The sequence below is a fragment of the Lissotriton vulgaris genome, chromosome 6, assembly GCF_964263255.1.
Source record: "Lissotriton vulgaris chromosome 6, aLisVul1.2, whole genome shotgun sequence".
NCBI lineage: Eukaryota > Metazoa > Chordata > Amphibia > Caudata > Salamandridae > Lissotriton > Lissotriton vulgaris.
In genome coordinates this window covers 1,445,220,191-1,445,232,452 of record NC_141694.1, presented here as the reverse complement: position 1 = coordinate 1,445,232,452, position 12,262 = coordinate 1,445,220,191, and positions in this window count along the sequence as shown.

Below are 12,262 nucleotides of genomic sequence, written 5' to 3'. Positions count from 1 at the left end.
TGGGCCGGTCCACCTGGGCTGTTCGTTTCTTGTTCTCTGGAAGTTTTTTACCAACACCCAGGTGCCAGGTTCGATTGCGTGACCTGGATCATCAGCTGCTGGCGGAGAGGAACTGTGAACCTGTTGGTGTAAAACACGCAATTTAGTTGTCAATTCGTGCAAATAGTCAAGCAGTACAGGATGCTCTATCCCGCTCAGCTTCCTGGGCCTTGGTACTCCCCATATGTTTGCTGGGCGCCCGAACACTATTTCGTGGGGGCTAAGTCCCAGTATAGAATGGACAGTCATTCTGGTGGATAGGAGTGCTAAAGGCAGGGCGTCAGGCCATTTAAGGCCTGTGCTGGCTTGGATCTTGGCCAATTTTAACTTTAAAGTGCCATTGTAGCACTCTACTAATCCTGCAGATTGGGGGTGATTTGCAGCGTGGAATTTTTGGCGTATGCCTAGACACTCACACACTCTCTTCATCACTTGTCCCACAAATTCACTTCCGTTATCACTCCAGACAATTCTAGGCATTCCAAACTTAGGGAAGAATTCTTTGACAAGGGCTTTGGCAGTTGACAAGGCAGTGTTGTCCTTAAGGGGGTACGCTTCCACCCACCTGGAGAAGGCGCAAACAACAACAAGCACGTATTTCAGATTGTTGCACCTTTCCATGTGGATGAAATCGAGCTGCAAAACCTCGAACGGATACGTTGGAGGCTCAAAATGACCAGCTGGAGTTGGGGTTCCCCTACCGGGATTGTACTTCAAACACACCATACAGTTCCTGACCAAATTCTCTGCGCATTTTGGGATACCACTATTCTGCCATACTGGGGCCAACAATTTACAGATTCCTTTAGCACTAATGTGAGCCATTCCATGGGCCATTGTCACCACTGCGAGCACATATGCATCGGGTAACAGCCACCGTTGGTGCTCTGACAATTCGACCCAACAACCATTCGCATCCAATCTACCCTTGCTTTCTCTCCATTCATTCACCTCTTTCTCGGTGGCGTCAGACTGTATGGACTTCACACTTTCAGTAGTGTCCTCACACATACCTACATCGGCAATCCATCTCGCAGGACCTACAACATACATTCGACTCATTGTGTTCCTTGCAGTCTCTTTCGCAACTTCATCGGCAAATGCATTCCCACGACCAACATCATCTTGAATCTTTCTGTGTGCACTGCACTTCACGATTGCAACTTGTAGTGGCAAGGTTAGTGACTCGAGAAGCTCATTCACTAGCTGACCATGTTGGATTCTTGCACCATGTGACGTCAGGAACCCACGTTCACGCCACAATCTTCCAAAACTGTGAGCCACGCCAAAGGCGTATTGGCTATCAGTATACACATTCACTCGCTTTCGTTTTGCCAACACACACGCTCTTGTAAGCGCAACTAATTCTGCTGCTTGCGCAGAATTGTGCGGTACACGTGCAGTCTCTACAATTGTGTGCAATGTGGTTACAGCATATGCTGCAGTCGTATCACCATTTGGCAACTTGAAGCATGAACCATCAACCCATAACGTATCATTACATTCAGGAAGGGGGGTGTCCTGCAAATCTACTCTCCCTTTTGTCTCTTCTTCTGTCCTAAAGCAGCAATCGTGTTTTTCAACCTCATCTGTCTCTGCCGGAATGGGCAATAACGTAGCGGGGTTGAGGGTATCACACCTTTTTTTGTGTATGTGGCTCGCTAATAGTGTCAGCTCATAACTTGACAGTCGAGCACTAGTTAAGTGCTGTGTCTTTGTCCTGTTTAGCAAAATGTCTACTGCGTGTGGGACCATAACGATCAGTGTGTTGTTCATCACTAAACCAGCAGACTGTCGAATACAGACAGCTGCTGCAGCAGTGGCCCTCAAGCAACTTGGTAATGCCTTAGCTACAGGATCTAGAGTTGCTGAGAAGTATGCGCATGGGCGCTGTTTGTCCCCAAAGTATTGTGTCAGGACTGATAATGCACAACCTTCCTTCTCGTGGACATATAATGTAAAAGGCTTACTGTAGTCGGGGTTGCCCAACACAGGAGCCGAACACAATGCATCGCGTAACTCGTGGAAACTTGTCTGACAATCTGCAGACCAAGGCATAGGTTTAGGTGTGTTTTTACAGACTAGTGCCAGCAAAGGTTTGGCCAACAGTGAAAAATTCGGTATCCATTGTCTACAGTACGATGTAATTCCCAAGAAAGCACGCACTTCTCTCTGCGTCCTTGGGGCACTCAATCTTGCAATTGCCTGTATTCTCTCTGGGGTCAGTTTCCTTCCCTCCTTCAATAAGATGTGACCTAAGTAGGTCACTTCTTGTCGACAAAATTGCAATTTCGAAAAAGAGACTTTGTGCTTCATGTCGCACAGATGACGCAAGAACGACAATGTGGCTTGCTTGCAAATCTCTTCAGTATCTGCAGCGATCAGTAGATCGTCTACATACTGAATCAGAGTCGCACCATCAGGTAGAACAATCGTGTCAAGTTGTGTTTTCAGAGCTTGACTGAATATAGATGGACTTTCACAATAGCCCTGAGGAGCGCGTTTGAAGCGGAAGCTTCGTCCTCCTAAATTGAAGCCAAAAATATCCCTGCTCTCCTCAGCAATTGGGATGCTGAAGAAAGCGTTCTTCAGGTCAATCACTGAGAACCAAGTGGCTGAAGCTGGAACCATAGTCAATAGGGCAGTAATGTCAGGGACAACTGGAAACTGTGGTACAACTATTTTATTCACTTCTCTGAGATCAATCACAAATCTGTACACAGGAGGCTGTGAAGGATCAGTACGCTTTAAGACTGGCAAAACAGGACTGTTACAAATGTTGCCTGTTGTCTCTTCAATGACGTCTTTCTCTATTAGATCGTAAATGATCGCTAACAACTCTTTTTCACATTCGCTAGAGATCTTGTACTGGGGAATACGTGGCAACTTAACATTGGCTTTCAATGTTATGACATACGGCGCTATCTCCAAGAGACCCACATCATTAGAACCAGTAGCCCAAAGTACATCTGGAAGAGATGACAATTCTGTTGGGATATTTTCCTTTGCTAAATACATTGGAGAAATCACTTTCTTACCTAGGGTAAGTTGTACTCCTGAAGGAGAACAGTACAAGGTAGCATATAATCTCTTTAACAAATCCAAACCTAACAAGTTTTCGCCACAACCTGTTGTAAGAATGAGGGGCGCTTCCAATTCACATGGGCCAACGGAAAGGGGCCTAGGACTAGAAATCGGGTTTCTAACCGGGGCGCCAGAAAAACCTACTGAAACATTCATTTCGCCAGACAAAGGTGCGCCAGGAAGTTTTGAGTGCATAATCAAACTTTTTGTAGCACCAGTATCCAGCAGAAAAGGTTCTGACACTCCTGATGTAATCACCTCAACATAAGGTCCATTCTGATCTACTGGAACTGAAACAACTCCCTCTCTTTGTCCATGGCTGTCCTAGCAATTATTACCCTCATTCTCGTTTTCTGCGTAATAGTCATCAGCATAGTACTGAGCTGACCTAGAAGACGCATTATTCTGTTGATCAAAGCTATTCATAGAATTCTGAGGCGGGAAAGAAGTGGTATTCTGGGGGAAATTTCCACGGTCCCTACCCCTAGGAGCCTGTTGAACACCTCTAGCTCTTGCACCAGAAACACCATTTAGACGTCGCGTCAGAGCTGGACAATTACTCTTGAAATGACCCTCTTCCTTGCAATACGCACACTGATTCGGACCATACGGTAAACGCTGATGAGAAAACTCGTTCCCTTGCGCGTTTCTTGAATACTGCTGTGGTTGCTGATAATTGGGCTGACAAGGAGTGCGAGGCGGATAGGCTTGCTGGAGAAGAACTTTAGTTTTCAAATCTTTAGTCTTTTTTTCTGCCTTGTCTAGCTCGTCTTAGCGCCTATTTTCATAGTACTGGGCTGTGGCTAAAATCTGTGCTGACGTGGAAACAGCCCAAGCGCTCTCTGAATCTTTCAATTTGTTACATAGTTCAGGAAGCAGATTATGTACGAACTTGTCTACAAACAATCTTTGGCCACCCTCGGTAGCCATATCCTGACCACTGTGGTCGACGAAAGTCTCTTCAAACCTCGTGAAAAAGTCAGACACATTCTCATCTTTCTTCTGCTTGCACGCAGACAACTTGTCCCAATTCGCACGCAATTCAGGCATTAAAGTCTTCATATATGTTATAATTCTACCAGGAAGATCCGCTACCAAAGGCTCGGGTTTAGAGCCACCAACTTGTCTAGCATCAGCAGCAGTGATATTAGCCCACGTGTCACCCAATTCTTGATCATGGTCTGTGTGACGAATCTTACTCCATAAAGGTTGTGGAACAACATTCCCAAACAACATGTCTACATCTGCTAAATTCATTATACATGAGCTGGCAGTCTGTGATAGCTCTTTATAATACCCTGCAGGATTTTTACGAGGATCAGGCAATGTCTGTTTGAGTGCTAAAACTTCAGATCTTTTCCAGGGGACATGTACCCATACACGCTGGAAATGTGGCAGAATTGCTAATTCACATTTGCGTCACCCTCCCTCCAAACCGGAGGAACTTCTCTCATGGGGTACTGTCGCGCCTTTTTCCTACCTAATATGTCATCCTCATATAGTGATCTGGAAACGTTTCCCTTACTTCTATAGGACAACAACAAATCTATTGCTCTTTCAACATCGGCGCCTACAATCATGCCTTCATAGAATTTGAATCGCATACGGAATAATTCCTGCATTTTGCGTTTGGGATCATTGTCCTGCAAGTCTTCGCAGAGATATACGCACATCTCTTCAAACACGTATCTCTGAGTGGGTGCGTCCCACTGACTGAAAACTTCCATAACGGACTGAACATCATATTTTACAGTGTCAGTAACCCATTTGCGTGCTAACTCATTCAGCACTACTCTTTCCTCATAATCAGGTAGTTGACTACGTAACTGTCTACGTCCTGTTTTAGGGGTTGTTTTAGGCGACCCAAAGAAAGGTGAAAACAGACCAGTGACAGTACTTGCCACTCTCTGTCGAACAGAAGGAGAAGCTTGCGGAGAGGCAGATGTGCCGGAAAAGACAGGCTGATGTAAAGAGGAAGTCGAGGCAATAGCAGAGGAAGTCGAGGCAGTGGCAGAAGTAGCATCATGAGAAACAGTCGGAGCGGTAGGAATAGTCGTAGGAACGGTAGAGGTAGTATGTAGCAAAGGCGGCGGCCCTTGAGAAGGCTGCGCCGGAGAAGTAGGAACCAGCTGAAGAGGAGCTGGTGCTTGTGCAAGAGCTGCATTTCGTGCACCGGGGCGTGGTATAACAATGCGCTTCGGGGGTCCAGTAGTACTCGATGTATATGGGGGTGGTGAATTCAATAAATGGGACATTAATTGATCTTTGTCGGATGTTCCCTTCGAATCTCGTCCTTCATGGGGCAACATTGGGTAGCATTTGTCTACCGCTAATTTCTTGCTTCTGAGCATTTCTTCACTTTCCTGCTCTTCCTCATTATCCCTGTATGCAATGGCAGCTTGCACCATTGACATACCTCTTTTATTTTTTTTTGCTAATTTCATTTCTTTCTGTTTGGCTTCTTTGCGCCACAAGCGAAAGGAGTCAAACATCGCCGGCCGGGCTTTCTTTTTAAACAGTTTAACCTCTACATTATCTAGTATTTCTGTGTCGAAACTACCATTTTGAGGCCATTTTAAAACACCATCCTTGCGGGTGTATCTGATCCATATTTCATTGTACGTGATAGGACCTACTCCGTGCTTCACATACAGTTCATGTGTTGGAGTTCCAACTGGAGGAACCGGACATGAATCCTCTAATCGGGAGTCCTTACTACAACCAAGACAAAACAAGTTTCCAAGTCTGCTAAGACCAGGCATCTTTGCTCACTAGTCTAGCTTCAAACTTCAAGGGATTATCTATTTACGATATTCTCGTGAATACTCGAGTCCCTCGGTTTTGGCGCTTGCAAGTTCCAAACAAGGTGTATCTCAAGGATACCAAAACTAAGAATCAAACTAAGGACTGGGAGACGCTCCACTTATACTTAACTGAAGTATTCATGATCGATGACGTCACTAGAAGACTCTTCTATCGTTTCGCTCTACCAAGGATCACTGGGTCCAAAACAAGGCGATAGTCAGGGCAGCAGTCCTTCGTAGCCGTTGGGACGCGGGGAACCTCGCAGCAAAGACCTTCAGAACCACGTCGACATACAGGGGTCGCTGAAGTGGCTGGCCGTCCTCTGGAATTTTCACACGAAGCTCCTCACGAACATCTGGCTTAGACCATCACCGCTTGATACCGCCCCGAGTTGGGCGCCAAACTGAGGTACCGGGTTTTTTTAGGAACCCGGTGGTGCCAGGGGATAACACCCGAAGACCTCTGAGTTCTCCCTGTTCCGGACCACAGAAACCAAGAGTCTTCTAGGTGAAGTCAGAGATCGAGTTTTATTGGCTGCAACTAAGTAACAAGCGTCCTAGAATTACAACAGCACGGGTCCTAAGTTCTCAGGAGACTGTTCGTTTTTACAGAACCAGCCTTCTCCTTTTATACGAAAATAACAGCTGCAGGCAAGAATTCTTCAGTTTACAATACGGTCATATACATATTTCAGAATAAAGCAGAAAGCACAGTCATGTAGGCCAACCCATATTTTAGATGTCCAGTTTGTGATAGATGGCCCAGCTCGGCCCAGAATTACCATCAGATATCGATGAAAACCCCAATAAAGTCGGGCACCTCCTCATCGTAAAACTAGTCATAAACAAGGAACAGGGACAGGTGTGTGTATGATAAAGCATGGTTTGTATGTGGTGAATGGTTTATGACATGTTGTGCCGTGATGCTATCTTACTCGGCCACTGGGCGAGGGACTGCCCAAACAGGTTTGGCTGGAGGCAGTGGAGTCAGCTCGGCCAGGTCATGGGGAAGTCAGCTAAGGTGGACGTGTCCTTCCAGATCAAGCTCGGCCTCAATCAATTGACTTATATGAGGGCAAGCCATAAGATGGATGCCTGTTCACAAGATGGAGTCCGAGGGTTCAGAACGGAAACCATGATTTAAGGGAGTTAGCATCGCTCAATCACGACGCAAATGCATAGGGACAATGTCCTAATCATTACCGGTCTGCCGATACCAAATTCGTCATTGTACGATGATATTTAGTGACACGAGTGTTAGACCTCGGTACCATATTACAGCAGGGTCCAGAATCTCAGAACCACAAGAGAGTTACTAAGTAATAGGATTATGCTCCAGCAACATCTTGATGATCTGATGAATATAGACCTGGATCCAGATTGACGTGAGTTTAGGTTATTGCCTATGTAAGGGCAAAAGGAGGGCCTGAGGTTCCGTGAATTCTGAACCTGGGTCATAAAGGTCGTGGTTCTGTTACGATTTTGGTAACAGCGAACTGTAAACAGTGAGCTCAGCAAGTATGAGTGTTTTCATCATGTTACACCGATGGATTCACTGTGTATTTGAAGATTTCGTTCTGAATCCTTGGGTTCCATTTTGTGCATGGCAGCCATTTTGTAGTTGCCCTCACATAGGCTGATGACTTTAGCTGACTTTTGAATGACCTGAGTGAACTGACCCTGTTGCCTGAAGCTGACCTTGTTAGACCAGTTCCTTGCCCAGTAGCTGATCAAGATTAAGGATCAGAACACAGGAGATTGTAAAGTTTGGTATGCACATACACACCCCTTATCCTACCTCTCATCTGTTTCTGTTCCTTCTTTTTATGACCTGTTTACGATATAGGTTGTGGTCTTTTATTATGGGTTTGTTTTTCATGACATGTTTACGATATGGGATGTCGTCTTTTATTTTGGGTTTGTTCAGCTTGTGTAAGAAGGAATGTTGGGTTTTTTGCATGCTTACAAAAGCTAGGACTGCCCCTTACTTTTGTGCTGAGTCATGTAACCCTAAAACATATAAAAGTCCTCTGTCCTCTGTATTCCGCAGACTGCCTCATTCAGTTGCAGGGTGACGTAGCCTCACTTATTGAAAGTTTAATAAAGATGTCTTTTCATATTTCAGCTTCTGTGCCAAGTTCTTTATTGATATTAGTAAGACCCCTGAGAATGAAGATTTTTCAGTTCTTCAGAAACAGTAGAAGAAGGTATGGGTTGTGTAGTGGGTACAAACGTCACTTGAAAAGAGAATATTATATATCCCATCAAAAACATCATTAAACTAAGTAACATAAAAAGACATAATATTAAAAAACACTTTCTGCTCATCACTGTACATATTTTGCTCTTAAAGCTCATTCTTTCAACGGGTCTCTCCATCTCGAAAAACTCCATCCTCTAATCGTGCTTTTCACGGCGGTAGGGTGTTCCATGCTAAGGAATGCGTCTGTCAGTCCAGGGAACGCCCTTAGACCAACCAGAACCGTCGACCTAATGTCTTCGGCTTGCACTCCAAAGTCTTTGCACCGCGACCTTACAGCTGAACCCGGATGGCGGTTCAAAAAACAAAAATCGGTCAAAACAGTTTCTCAGAGGAGAGCTTAACCTTAAAAATAGCAAAGAAAGAATTAATTTTTTTATTTGTCCCACGACTCTTGGTCGCAAATTATAACGGCCAGGTAATGCCAGGTAATGTCTGATCCCAAAACAAAAGTTCAGGTTCGGAAGTGTCCAAGCGAACTGACGGAGGCACAGCTTCTTGCAGAAGATCGTCGCTTTCTCGTTCAGAGTTTGTCCCAATCAAACGTGCATCGCTAAAAGGCAGAAAACGAGGCACGGTGTCAGTCTCAGAGTCTGCAAACCATCCTGGACCCACCGGTCATATGGCAGAGGCAAAGGAGCTCTCTTACAATGTACGCCGTGGATCCAGTATTTTTTACCGCACACTCGCACTGCTGAATGTGTGGACAAAAGCACCAAGTAGGGTCCGTTCCAGCGGGGCTGCTCGCTCTTGGTCCGCTGGAAGTTCTTCACGAAGACCCACGATCCAGGTTCGATAGCATGTCCTGGATCTTCAGATGCGGAGGCGTAAAATGACCAGCTGGAGTTGGAGTTCCCTTACCAGGATTGTACATCAAACAAACCATACAGTTCTTGACCAAATTCTCTGCACACTTAGGAATTCCAGCATTTTGCCATACTGGAGCCAATAACTTACAAATCCCTTTCACACTGATATGAGTCATTCCATGCGCCATCGTAACCACTGGAAGTACATACGCATTGGGTAACAACCATCGCTGATGCTCTGACAACTCAACCCAACAACCATTCGAATCCAATTTACCATTACTTTCCCTCCATTCATTCAACTCTTTCTCTGTAGCTTCAGCTTGAATAGACTTCACGCTCTTTATCGTATCTTCACACATTCCTCTGTCCGGAACCCATCTCGCCGGACCCGCAGCACACATTCGACTCATCACATCTCTCGCAGTTTCTTTCGCAACTTCATCTGCAAACGCATTACCACGACCAACGTCATCAGTAACTTTCTTATGCGCACTGCATTTCACAATCGCAACCTGCAACGGCAAAGTAAGTGACTCAAGGAGTTCATTCACCAACTGACCATGCTGAATCTTAGTTCCATGCGAAGTCAGAAACCCACGCTCTTTCCACAATCGTCCAAAACTATGAGCCACACCAAACGCATACTGGCTATCAGTGTACACAGTCACTCGTATCCCTTTCGACAACAAACACGCTCTTGTCAATGCAATCAACTCTGCTGCTTGAGCTGAATTATATGGGATACGTGCAGCTTCAACAATCGTACGCAAAGTCGTAACAGCATATGCCGCAGTCGTATCACCATTCGGAAGCTTGAAGCACGAACCATCAACCCATGAAGTACCATCACATTCTGCAAGAGGAGTATCCCTAAGGTCTATCCTCCCTTTCGTTTCTTCCTCTGTCCTAAGGAAGCAATCATGCTGTTCACAAACATCAGTCTCAACTGAAATCGGCAACAACTTAGCTGGATTCAACGTGTTGCATCTCTTTATATGCACATGACTCGCTAAAAGTGTCAATTCGTAACCTGACAACCGAGCACTAGTTAAGTGCTGTGTCTTGGTTCGATTCAATAAGGTATCCACTGCATGTGCAACCATCACAATCAACGCATTGTCCATCACCAAACCAGCAGACTGTCGAATAGAGACAGCCGCTGCTGCTGTAGCTCTCAAACAACTCGGCAACGCTTTAGCTACCGGATCCAAAGTCGACGAAAAATACGGACATGGACGTTGCTTATCACCAAACTGTTGAGTCAAAATTGACAATGCACATCCCTCTCTCTCGTGGATATAGAGTGTTAAAGGCTTACTGTAGTCGGGAGTACCCAACCCAGGAGCCGAACACAACGCATCGCGCAATTCAGAAAAACTTTTCTGACATTCGTCAGTCCAAGGAATAGGATTTGGAGTATCCTTGACAGTAAGAGCTATCAAAGGTTTTGCAAGAAGTGAAAAATTAGGTATCCACTGTCTACAATACGACGTAATACCTAGGAAAGCACGTACTTCTCTCTGTGTCGTAGGCACACTCATGTTCGCAATGGCTTGAATTCTTTCTGGGGTCAACCTTCTTCCCTCCTTCGATAAGAGGTGACCTAAGTAGGTTACTTCTTGTCGAAAATATTGCAACTTCAAAAGAGACACCTTATGATGGAAATCAGACAAATGACGCAACAACGACAAAGTAGCCTCTTTACAAATCTCTTCATTGTCAGCAGCAACTAACAAATCGTCGACATACTGAATAACAGCAGCACCATCAGGTAAGACAACCGTATCAAGCTGTGTTTTCAAAGCCTGACTATAGATGGATGGGCTCTCACAATAGCCTTGAGGAGCACGCTTGAACCGGAAACTTCGACCTCCTAAAGAGAAGCCAAAAAATATCTCTACTCTCCTCGGCAATCGGGATGCTGAAGAAAGCATTCTTCAAATCAATCACCGAAAACCAAGTAGCAGACGCCGGAATCAAAGTCAGTAAAGCAGTGATATCTGGAACAACAGGAAATTGCGGAACTACAATCTTATTCACCTCGCGAAGATCAATCACAAACCTGTACACAGGCGGCTGAGAAGGATCAGTACGTTTCAAAACAGGCAAAACCGGACTATTGCACACATTACCTCTCATTTCTTCAATCACACCTTTCTCAATCAGATCATAGATGATCATAGATGATCGCTCGCAACGCTCTTTCACCATCACTAGAGATCCTATATTGGGGAATACGTGGCATTCTAACATTCGCCTTCAGCGTCACAACATATGGCGGTATCTCCAAAAGACCCACATCATTAGGACCAGTAGCCCAAAGAGAATCAGGAAGAGAAGACAATTCTGCTGAAAGTCGATCTTTAGATAAATACATCGGAGAGATCACTCTCTTACCTAATGTAAGTTGTACTCCTGAAGGAGAACAATGTAGCGTCGCATAAAATCTCTTCAACAAATCCAATCCCAACAAGTTCTCACCACAACCCGTCGTCAGAATGAGGGGTGCTTCAAATTCACAAGGTCCAACAAAAAGAGACAAAGGACTAGAAATCGGATTACTAACTGGGGTGGCAGAAAAACCTACTGAAACATTCGTTAAGCCAGACAAAGGTGCGCCAGGGAGTTGAGTGCATGATAGAACTCTTCGCACCAGTATCCAACAGAAAAGGCTCTGACACACCTGATGTAATCACTTCAACATAAGGTCCACTCTGATCTACTGGTACTGAAACAACTCCCTCTCTTTGTCTATGGCTGTCCTAGCAATCATTACCGTCGATATTCTCACCTTCGACATAGTAGTCGTCCGCATAGTACTGAGTCGTCCTACCAGACGCACCATTCTGCTGATCAAAACAATTCATTGAATTCTGTGGAGGCAAGGAACGCGCATTCTGGGGGAACACACCACGTCCCCTACCTCTAGGACCTTGCTGAACACCTCGACCTCGCACACCAGAAACACCATTCGCGCGCTGTAACAGAACCGGGCAACTATTTTTAAAATGACCCTCTTCTTTACAATATGCACACTGATTAGGGCCTACAGGAAAACGCGGTTGAGAAGGCTCGAACCTTTGCGAGTTTCTCTGAAACTGCTGAGGTTGCTGATAATCACGTTGGTTATTACGAGGCGGATACGCTTACTGCAAAAGAACCTTCGTCTTCAAATCTTTAGTCTTCTTGTCTGCTCTATCCTTCTCATCCATATCCCTATTTTCGTAGTACTGTACAGTAGCCAATATCTGTGCTGACGAGGA